The following is a 12,402-nucleotide window of genomic DNA, read 5'->3' as shown; positions in this document are numbered from 1 at the left end:
AAATCTCCCAGAGATCTCCATCTCAACACCAGCACCCAGCTTCACTCAATGACCAGCAAGCTACAGTGCTGGACACTCGATGCCAAACAACTAGCAAGACAGGAACACAACCCCACCCATTAGCAGAGAGGCTGCCTAAAATCATAATAAGGCCACAGACACCCCAAAACACGTCACCAGACGTGGACCTGCCCACCAGAAAGACAAGATCCAGCCTCATCCACCAGAACACAGGCACTAGTCCCCTCCACCAGGAAGCCTACACAACACACTGAACCAACTTTAGCCACTGGGGACAGACAACAAAATCAACAGGAACTACGAACCTGCAACCTGTGAAAAGGAGACCCCAAACACAGTAAGATAAGCAAAATGAGAAGCAGAAAAACACACAGCAGATGAAGGAGCAAGATAAAAACCCACTAGACCTAATAAATGAAGAGGAAATAGGCAGTCACCTGAAAAAGAATTCAGAATAATGATAGTAAAGATGATCCAAAATCTTGGAAACAGAACAGAGAAAATGCAAGAAACATTTAACAAGGACCTAGAAGAATTTAAAGATGAAACAAGCAATGATGAACAACACAATAAATGAAATTAAAAATACTCTAGATGGGATCAATAGCAGAAAAAGTGAAGCAGAAGAACGGATAAGTGACCGGGAAGATAAAATAGTGGAAATAACTACTGCAGAGCAGAATAAAGAAAAAAGAATGAAAAGAACTGAGTACAGTCTCAGAGGCCTCTGGGACAACATTAAACACACAGACATTCGAATCATAGGGGTTCCAGAAGAAGAAGAGAAAAAGAAAGGGACTGAGAAAATATTTGAAGAGATTATAGTTGAAAACTTCCCTAATATGGGAGAGGAAATAGTTAATCAAGTCCAGGAAGCACAGAGAGTCAAATACAGGATAAATCCAAGGAGAAATACGTCAAGACACATATTAATCAAACTATCAAAAATTAAATACAAAGAAAACATATTAAAAGCAGCAAGAGAGGGCTTCCCTGGTGGCGCAGTGGTTGACAGTCCGCCTGCTGATGCAGGGGACACGGGTTCGCGCCCTGGTCCAGGAAGATCCCACATGCTGCGGAGCAGCTAGGCCCGTAAGCCATGGCCGCTGAGCCTGCGCGTCCGGAGCCTGTGCTCCGCAACGGGAGAGGCCACAACAGTGAGAGGCCCACGTACCGCAAAAAAAAAAAAAAAAAGCAGCAAGAGAAGAACAACAAATAACACACAAGGGAATCCCCATAAGGTTGACAGCTGATCTTTCAGCAGAAACTCTGCAAGCCAGAAGGGAGTGGCAGGACATATTTAAAGTGATGAAGGAGAAAAACCTACAACCAAGATTACTATACCCAGCAAGCATCTCATTCAGATTTGATGGAGAAATTAAAACCTTTACAGACAAGCAAAAGCTGAGAGAGTTCAGCACCACCAAACCAGCTTTACAACAAATTCTAAAGGAACTTCTCTAGGCAAGAAACACAAGAGAAGGAAAAGACCTACAATAACAAACCCAAAACAATTAAGAAAATGGGAATAGGAACATATATATCAATAATTACCTTAAATGTAAATGGACTAAATGCTCCCACCAAAAGACCCAGACTGGCTTAATGGATACAAAAACAAGACCCATATATATGCTGTCTACAAGAGACCCACTTCAGACCTAGAGACACATACAGACAAAGTAAGGGGATGGAAAAAGATATTCCATGCAAATGGAAACCAAAAGAAAGCTGGAGTAGCAATTCTCATATCAGACAAAATAGACTTTAAAATAAAGACTATTAGAAGAGACAAAGAAGGACACTACATAATGATCAAGGGATCGATCCAAGAAGAAGATATAACAATTGTAAATATTTATGCACCCAACATAGGAGCACCTCAATACATAAGGCAAATACTAACAGCCATAAAAGGGGAAATCGGCAGTAACACATTCATAGTAGGGGACTTTAACACCCCACTTTCACCAGTGGACAGATCATCCAAAATGAAAATAAATAAGGAAACACAAGCTTAAAATGACACATTAAACAAGATGGACTTAATTTATATTTATAGGACATTCCATGCAAAAACAACAGAATACACATTTTTCTCAAGTGTTCATGGAACATTTTGCAGGATAGATTATATCTTGGGTCACAAATCAAGCCCTGGTAAATTTAAGAAAATTGAAATTGTATCAAGTATCTTTTCCGACCACAACGCCATGAGACTAGATATCAATTCCAGGAAAAGATCTGTAAAAAATATAAACACATGGAGGCTAAACAATACACTACTTAATAACGAAGTGATCACTGAAGAAATCAAAGAGGAAATCAAAAAATACCTAGAAACAAATGACAATGGAGACACGATGACCCAAAACCTATGGGATGCAGAAAAAGCAATAAAAGCCCACCTTAAGAAACAGGAAACGTCTCGAATAAACAACCTAACCTTGCACCTAAAGCAATTAGAGAAAGAAGAACAAAATACCCCAAAGTTAGCAGAAGGAAAGGAATCATAAAAATCAGATCAGAAAGAAATGAAAAAGAAATGAAGGAAACAATAGCAAAGATCAATAAAACTAAAAGCTGGTTCTTTGAGAAGATAAACAAAATAGATAAACCATTAGCCAGACTCATCAAGATAAAAAGGGAGAAGACTCAAATCAATAGAATTAGAAATGAAAAAGGAGAAGTAACAACTGACACTGCAGAAATACAAAAGATCATGAGAGATTACTACAAGCAACTCTATGCCAATAAAATGGACAACCTGGAAGAAATGGACAAATTCTTATAAATGCACAACGTGCCAAGACTGAATCAGGAAGAAATAGAAAATATGAACAGACCAATCACAAGCACTGAAATTGAAACTATGATTAAAAATCTTCCAGCAAACAAAAGTCCAGGACCAGATGGCTTCACAGGCGAATTCTATCAAACATTTAGAGAAGAGCTAACACCTAACCTTCTCAAACTCTTCCAAAATATAACAGAGAGAGGAACACTCCCAAATTCATTCTACGAGGCCACCATCATCTTGATACCGAAACCAGACAAGGGTGTCACAAAGAAAGAAAACTACAGGCCAATATCACTGATGAACATAGATGCAAAAATCCTCAACAAAATAATAGCAAACAGAATCCAACAGCACATTAAAAGGATCATACACCATGATCAAGTGGGGTTTATTCCAGGAATGCAAGGATTCTTCAATATACGCAAATCAATCAATGTGATAAACCATATTAACAAATTGAAGGAGAAAAACCATATGATCATCTCAATAGATGCAGAGGAAGCTTTCGACAAAATTCAACACCCATTTATGATAAAAACCCTGCAGAAAGTAGGCATAGAGGAAACTTTCCTCAACATAATAAAGGCCATATATGACAAACCCACAGCCAACATCATCCTCAATGGTGAAAAACTGAAAGTATTTCCACTAAGGTCAGGAAAAGGACAAGGTTGCCCACTCTCACCACTCTTTTTCAACATAGTTTTGGAAGTTTTAGCCACAGCAATCAGAGAAGAAAAGGAAATAAAAGGAATCCAAATCAGAAAAGAAGAAGTAAAGCTGTCACTGTTTGCAGATGGCATGATACTATACATAGAGAATCCTAAAGATGCTACTGGAAAACTACTAGAGCTAATCAGTGAATTTGGTAAAGTTGCAGGATACAAAATTAATGCACAGAAATCTCTTGCATTCCTATACACTAATGATGAAAAATCTGAAAGTGAAATCAAGAAAACACTCCCATTTACCATTGCAACAAAAAGAATAAAATATCTAGGAATAAACCTACCTAAGGAGAGAAAAGACATGTATGCAGAAAATTATAAGACACTAATGAAAGAAATGAAAGATGATACAAATAGATGGAGAGATATACCATGTTCTTGGATTGGAACAATCAACATTGTGAAAATGACTCTATGACCCAAAGCAATCTACAGATTCAATGCAATCCCTATAAACTACCACTGGCATTTTTCACAGAACTAGAACAAAAAATTTCACAATTTGTATGGAAACAAAAAAGACCCTGGATAGCCAAAGCAATCTTGAGAACGAAAAATGGAGCTGGAGGAATCAGGCTCCCTGACTTCAGACTATACTACAAAGCTACAGTAATCAAGATAGTATGGTTCTGGCACAAAAACAGAAAGATAGATCAATGGAACAGGATAGAAAGCCCAGAGATAAACCCACGCACATATGGTCACCTTATCTTTGATAAAGGAGGCAGGAATGTACAGTGGAGAAAGGACAGCCTCTTCAATAAGTGGTTCTGGGAAAACTGGACAGGTACATGTAAAAGTATGAAATTAGATCACTCCCTAACACCATACACAAAAATAAGCTCAAAATGGATTAAAGACCTAAATGTAAGGCCAGAAACTATCAAACTCTTAGAGTAAAACATAGGCAGAACACTCTATAACATAAATCACAGCAAGATCCTTTTTGACCCACCTCCTAGAGAAATGGAAATAAAAACAAAAATAAACAAATGGGACCTAATGAAACTTCAAACTTTTGCACAGCAAAGGAAACCATAAACAAGACCAAAAGACAACTCTCAGAATGGGAGAAAATATTTGCAAATGAAGCAACTGACAAAGGATTAATTTCCAAAATTTACAAGCAGCTCATGCAGCTCAATAACAATAAAACAAACAATCCAATCCAAAAGTGGGCCAAAGACCTAAATACACATTTCTCCAAAGAAGATATACAGACTGCCAACAAACACATGAAAGAATGCTCAACATCATTAATCATTAAAGAAATGCAAATCAAAACTACAATGAGATATCATCTCACACCAGTCAGAATGGCCATCATCAAAAAATCTAGGAACAATAAATGCTGGAGAGGGTGTGGAGAAAAGGGAACACTCCTGCACTGCTGGTGGGAATGTGAATTGGTACAGCCACTATGGAGAACAGTATGGAGGTTCCTTAAAAAACTACAAATAGAGCTACCATATGACCCAGGAATCCCACTACTGTGCATATACCCTGAGAAAACCATAATTCAAAAAGAGTCATGTACCAAAATGTTCATTGCAGCTCTATTTACAATATCCCAGAGATGGAAACAACCTGAGTGCCCATCATTGGATGAATGGGTAAGGAAGATGTGTCACATATATACAATGGAATATTACTCAGCCATAAAAAGAAATGAAATGGAGCTATTTGTAATGAGGTGGATAGACCTAGAGTCTGTCATACAGAGTGCAGTAAGTCAGAAATAGAAAGACAAATACCGTATGCTAACACATATATATGGAATTTAAGAAAAAAAAATGTCATGAAGAACCTAGGGGTAAGACAGGAATAAAGACACAGACCTACTGCAGAACGGACTTGAGGATATGGGGAGGGGGAAGGGTGAGCTGTGACAAAGCGAGAGAGAGGCATGGCATATATACACTACCAAACATAAGGTAGATAGCTAGTGGGAAGCAGCCGCACAGCACAGGGAGATCAGCTCGGTGCTTTGTGACCGCCTGGAGGGGTGGGATAGGGAGGGTGGGAGGGAGGGAGACAGAAGAGGGAAGAGATATGGGAACATATGTATATGTATAACTGATTCACTTTGTTATAAAGCAGAAACTAACACACAATTGTAAAGCAATTATACCCCAATAAAGATGTTAAAAAAATTATGTTTTTTAAAAACCTACCAAGGAAAACCAAAGTTTTCTGTTTGTTTTTTTTGGTTTGGTTTTATTGGGTTGTCTTCGCTATGTACTATACTATTCCTTACCTGTGGGACTATTTCTCCCCATAGGTCCAATGCTGATGTTTCTTGGCAGTTGACCCCCGTATCTCATTATTTGCAAGGATGTTACTAAACGACCTCCTCAGACCTACAGCTCTGTGATACTTTCCCATGAATTGTTCCCAGCCCAATGCCCAGTGTTAGCAGGTTTTTATTTTGTTCAATTTTGTTGGACTGAGAAAGAATCTCCTCTTTCTGACACCCTGAACATTGTATATGAAAACCTACTCCCGTAAGTATGTGCTGTGACAAGGCCTTTCCCTGACGGTTCCTTCACCTGGAGATTTAACTGTGGATCTATTGCTGTGAGGATGCAGGGTGCCACCCCACCCCGACCCTCGCTGTGGCCTGCTGACCAGCTCCCTAGTTGATATATAGACCTGGTATTTTTTGATCTGCAGCGTAAGTAGTTGTGGTGGGAGACTGTTGGCTCTTTTCCAGTTAATAGATTTCACTCTTTCTAATGGTATAGTGTGCAGAGCCAGTGTTTGAAATTTTGGTCCAGTTTCATCAGTCTGAAGTTAGTGTAAATGTTCTAAGTTTTGGTAATGCCTTGACTTTCATTTCTTGTTTTCAGTATTGTTCTGAAGTTTTGTTTATTCTGTTTCTTCAGAGGTACTTTATTAAGAAGTAAGGAAAAGCTATATCACCAGCTGGTTTAGTTATGTTTTAAACTAGAAGCATTTATTATCCATGATTTTATAATAGGAAAACTCTCTAAATTACTTTTTATTTAATATTATATAGGTGTCAAAAATAATCGGTAAGTATTACCTATGAGGAGTAGACATAAAAAGTTGGCATGAAAAAAAAAGTGTGCATGAGCAGAAAAGTTCCATAAAATGCTTATCACGTTGGTTTAAAAACAAGTGTGGATTAATCTGTCATAAATGCGGTAGAATGCTAATGGAGAATAAAGTAATACATTGACCAAATCGGGCTGAATTTGAAACATGAATGCTCCAAATAGGAATTAAAATCTGTGAGTTATTCATATGCTCTCCTTTAAGCTTGAGTTGGAAATAGATTGTCAAGTAATGTGAAAAGTCATGCAACACATTGTGCCTGATGCATAGGAGTAATCAATAAATGTTATTTTCTCTCCCTTTGTTCCTTCTTCCCATTGGCCTTCTTTTATTCATCCCTTCTTTTCTATTTAAATTGGGACTTATATTGAAGACACAAGCATAGAACCTAACAGCATGTATCAGTGTCTTTGCTAGTGAGAGAGAGCCATGGTGTCAATTCCACTTGAGTGTTTAGTGTTGCAGATGAATAATCCTAACTTGTTAAGATCTATCTATCTATCTGTCTATCTATCTATCTATCCATCTATCCATCCATCCATCCATGCATCTCTTCTGAGGAGTAAGTCTTTGGTTATTAATTTTTAAAAAAGTAATAGTGGGAGAGACTTCTTTGCAAATAGCCTCATATTTCCTAAACATGGCAATTCAGTAGAAGGAAAATGTTAGAAACCATGCCACTAATTTCAAAAGAGTAGAAGAATATAAATTGTATATGATGTTTCTTTATTAATACGAGTGATGAGTGGAGAAGTATTTTTGCTATTCCTTTTCCATCTGTATCATTTTTCTTTGTACCTGAACTTTAAACATATAATTATTAAATTCAGTTTTTATATTTGAAAAAGGACTTTGAAAGAAGGTACTTAAAGCTATCTAGTTTGACTACTGGTCTTTTATACACCCTGGGTGGCTAAAGCTTTAAACACCTCAGGTGTCGTGAAGAACAATCAATGGACCATTAAACAGCTCTATCATGCCATAAAGCTATATTCCTAGCAGCAGTTGACCCCTATCATCATGTTCTTCCTTGCCTGTCTTTTAAAATAACAGTCCGACAGCTTTATGTACCCATGTGTAGCCTGGTAATGGGATCTCAGGCAGGGTGTCAGGATCATGTTCAGCTCAGATATGTTGACCTGTGGTCAAACAATGGATAGTATGTCAGTCACAGGATTCATTTCCAATATGAGACTTTGTTCTAAACTATGACACACTTTGGTATATGTCACTTTTGTGTAAATCTTCAGCTGAGATCATAATTTTGAGGAAAAGACAAGGGTAAATGTATTTTTGGGTCCTTTCTGTTTTTCTTTTCTTAATGTGTGTGCCCCAGTCAACTGCCAGTCAAATTCATGGAATTCACTTCATGCATATCTTTGGGAATGCTTTGTGGTCATTAGAGTCAAATGGAAAAGATGGCAAACAAAGCACAGGATAATGACAACTAAGGACAGCGTGGCAGGTGAATGGGGTGATGCACAATTTATTTCTTTGAAAAATGGGTAAGATACAGATAGGTCAGATAGACAGGTTAGGTTATAGTGGGCAAAAGAGTCTAGGCTTGATGTGGAAGAAAAGATTCTCAGGAAGAGTAGACATTTCACACAAAGTAGTATTTTAGGAAGGTGGATAAAGCAATGGGCCACTGAGAGCCTGAAATAGGGTTATGATTAGAGATGAGAGACTGTAACTGTATTTATCTACAAGTTATGACATGAGAGGCATAGAGTACAGAAGGAAGGTGGCACCCCAAAACGAAAGAGGCAGATTCAAGAAAAATTATATGTGAAGAATCATTAAAATTTAGATTGGATGCATAATTGGCTAAATGAAGGGATGGTAGGGGGAATCTAAAAGTTATTTGTACCGGAAGGCATATCCCTAAATTTTTCTCCTTAAGTTATATTTTCATAAAATAGTCAATGATCTTAACTCATATCTTTCCAAATACAGGGCACTAACATCTAGAAGGTTACAGCAAATATGTTAATAATGGAGAGGAAAAAAGAAGTAATTGAGATTGGAAATGGTGAAAAGAGAATGATGGGAAAGCAGGAATAAGATATTTCCCTCCCAAATAGCCTTCAGATATAAAAAGAAGGCTCTGATATTATATCCCTATGTCCATAGGTTTAAAGAGCCAGGCTGGGGCCAGGTCAGAAGTTTCTGGTAAGTTCTTACCTGGCTTAGAGTCATCACCTCAGCCCTGAAGCTCTGTAACCCTGCATTCCTAGAGAGGAGGTTGGAGAAATACCATGGCAAGGTCTTGCTTTAATAGCACATATTTCTTGTTTCCTCTGTGCCAGGCACTCTTCTAAGACCTTTACGTGTTTTCATTTGGTCATCACAATACTTCTATGAGGTCAGTATTCTTATTATCCCCCGTTTTGTAGGTGAGGAATCTGAGACCAAGTGAACTTGATTTGTGTTACAAAGCTGATGAATGTTAGATCAGAATTAAAACTCTGACAATTATTCTGAGTTAAATAAGTCAGTGCTGCTCACCCAGAACTTTTTCTACTACATATATCAAAAATACACTGAATTTCTGGGGCCCCATTAAAATCAGAATGTGGGAGTTGATGTATAATTGTTCGATTTCACATTTGTATTGGATAATATTGGCACTTACCCTTGTGTTTACCTCTCAAATCTGTTTTACTTACTTCCCCTGGATCACCTACTTCCATCTATGGACCTCAGGCTCTCTGTGCCCTGAGATTGATTGCTATGTTGGCAAGAAGCAGGGACACAAAACATCCTGGCTGAGGCCTAAGGCATCATTAGCTTACTGTGACTGGAGTTTTTATCTCACAACCTCTGGACTGACTTCCTAATGTTCTGATATCCCCATTTCTGGGTAGACTAAATTCCTGATCCTCAAAGTGTGGAATGTGGACTAGCAGCATTGGCATTACCTGGACACTTGTGAGAATTTCAGATCCCACCCCAGGACTATTGATTCAGAATCTACATTTTAATAAGATTCTCAGGCCATAGGTATGCACATTCAAGTTTGAGAGGCACTGATTTAAGTGGTTTTTACTTTCATTGCTAACAACTCAGTGTGGTATCTGATTTCAAATGTGATTTCTGATCTACTGTGTAGACTGTTTCTGGTACCTGGGATCTATTGGTTTATAGATATCTATCTAGTTTCTCAAATACACCCCTGTGCAGACTTCTAAAGTCTGCATATTTTTCAAATTTTCCATTCCTAGTTTCTTGTTCTGTCTCCCCTATGATCTGCTCCTACTCATATCCTTAGAACTAAAGGAATGATAATCATTATACTACTTAATTATTTCCTTATCAAAAATATAGCAAAATGAAGATATGTAACCAAAGGAATAAGTAACCTATGGAGAAATCCATATTCATTATTCAGACCTCACATTTTAGCTGTTTTTGATCATGGTGATGCAGTAAATCAACAGGGCATCTCCCCACCCCCATTCTTGCCAAATCTATGATTTGTGGCATTATACACAAAAAGGAACTTAATTGTAGTTCTTGTTTTCTCATTAGGTTAAGCAAAAAAGACAAATAATCATTCATCACTGTTCAGTGGGTAATGATTAATGAGTGCCTTTGGTTCCCTTTCTCAGAAGTGTGGAAAAGGTCAATTGGCTGTTTTCCTCTGTTGTTGCTTCTGGGATTCCCATGGTGTGTGGGATATTTATTCAATTTAAATACTGGTCATCTGTGGGATTTTCTGTGTAATAACTTTTACAAGTATAATTTTAAAGAAGAGCACAGAGATGTGTTTATAGACATTTACCTACACCCCTTTCCCTGCAGAGTGTGTTTTGCAAGTGTGCTTTGCAAGTGCTACCCATGTGCCCTCTTTGAAGATCCAACATCAGGCCAGGTCTAAAAAAAGAAAATTTTTTTCTTGGTAGAGTTACAAAAAAGTTTTACCTACTAAGTTTAGAAAACTGCATGAGGCTAGATAGAGAGGAAAGTCAAAATGCACAGTGATTTTAAAATTATGATTGAATAATAGGATAGGATCATGAGAAATAAGGAATTATTCATTTACACTGTATGACATTTGTGTTATTGTTACTATTTTATTCCCTTGGTTATTTGTCATAGGCGTGCATAGATTATGTAATCCGTGGCCCAGTTGTGACCAAGATCTTTGTGTTGCTGTTAATGCTCTTTACAGCCTTTAATGCTGAATTAGTTGGCACTTAGATGAATACTATTTTGCATTATTTGACAATTTTAAAATGTGCTTTTATCTTCTCTTCCAAACTAGAAGCTCCTTGAAGGTGGGAATATGGTCTCCCATGATATCTGCACCAAGATCAGCACACTAGTTACCACATAGCACAATTAATAATATCTGCAATAAAGTGAAGTCCTGTATATTATTTAGCAATTGCCACAACAAGGCTGTGTAACAAAAATCTCCCAAAACTTGGTGGTTTATGACAACAATTATTTATTATTACTTCCTCATATGTGGGTTGGTTGCAGATTGGCTGATTTAGATAGGGCTTGGCTGGCTCTGCTGCAAGCTGTGGGTCCAGTTGGCCTTGGTGTCTGTCCATAGGGCTCAGGTCTACTCCAGGTGTAATAATACTATGGTCCAGGCTGAATAGGAACCACACAAGGGAAGCTCATCATGTGTGATGGCTGAGGTGCAAGAGGGCGAGTTCTGCAGCTCTTATACATTTCTAACCTCATTTTGCATCACTTCTGCTAAGATCCCAGTAGCCAAAGCAAGCCATACACCTAAGGCCAAAGTGAGAAGTTCTTTTGATCCACCCTGAGGTTAAGCAAGTCCCATGAGTGGGTGAAATAATGGAATAACTACATGCTGAATAACAGTCTCCCACAATCATGATCTTAGACGTTGAGGGCATTCTTGCTGTTGCTAAGACTCTCTCCACCCTGAACAGATTCTTAAGAAAGAATAGAGTTGAAACATCACACTCTTCCTTGGTGAGCTCTCATGCACTCCTGCTGTCTTGAATTGCTGTCCTAAGTGGTTTAGACAATGTCTCCTTTCCTTGTTTATACTGATTTCCTGAAGTCTTGAAGTCAAAGGTCTTTTGGTTGCAAGTAATCAAAATCCATATGGAACTAACAACACCAGAAAGAGATTTACTAGTAGAGTGACTGAATTAGTTTGCTAGGACTGCTGTAAGAAAGTACCACAAACTGGGTGGCTCAAACAACATAAATTTATTGTCTCACACTTCTGGAGGCTAGAAGTCCAAAATCAAGGTATTGGCAGCCTTCTGAGGGATGTGAGGAAGCGACTGTTCTAGTTCTTCCTCCTTGTCTTTTCAATGGCTCTCTTCATGTTTACATGGTGCTCTCCCTGTATGTGTGTCTGTTTCCAAATTTGCCCTTTTATAAGGACACCAGTCATATTGGATTAGGGCCCACCCTAATGACCTCATTTTAACTTGATTGCCTCTGTGAAGACCGTATCTTCAAATAAGGTCATGTTCTGAGATACTGTGTTAGAACTTTAACACATGAATTTGGGGGTGGGGGTGGGTGGGTGGGTGCAGGACATAATTCAGCCCATAACAGCAGCCATAGGTTGATTTGCCCAGGACTGTCCCAGTTGATACTTATTTCCCTGAAGTCATTACTAAAGTGCCCCTTTCTCAATAATGTACCACTTTGAGTGATAAACTACATGATCCCTTTAACTAGGAGAATATAGGGGACCTCATTAAATGCAGAGGCCTCAGGGGGTGATTTTGACCAGAACCTGGAAACAATCTGGTAATACAGTGTTTACTTTCT

Source organism: Lagenorhynchus albirostris, chromosome 21, assembly GCF_949774975.1.
Source record: "Lagenorhynchus albirostris chromosome 21, mLagAlb1.1, whole genome shotgun sequence".
In the NCBI taxonomy this organism is placed as follows: domain Eukaryota; kingdom Metazoa; phylum Chordata; class Mammalia; order Artiodactyla; family Delphinidae; genus Lagenorhynchus; species Lagenorhynchus albirostris.
This window is presented reverse-complemented; position numbering follows the sequence as displayed.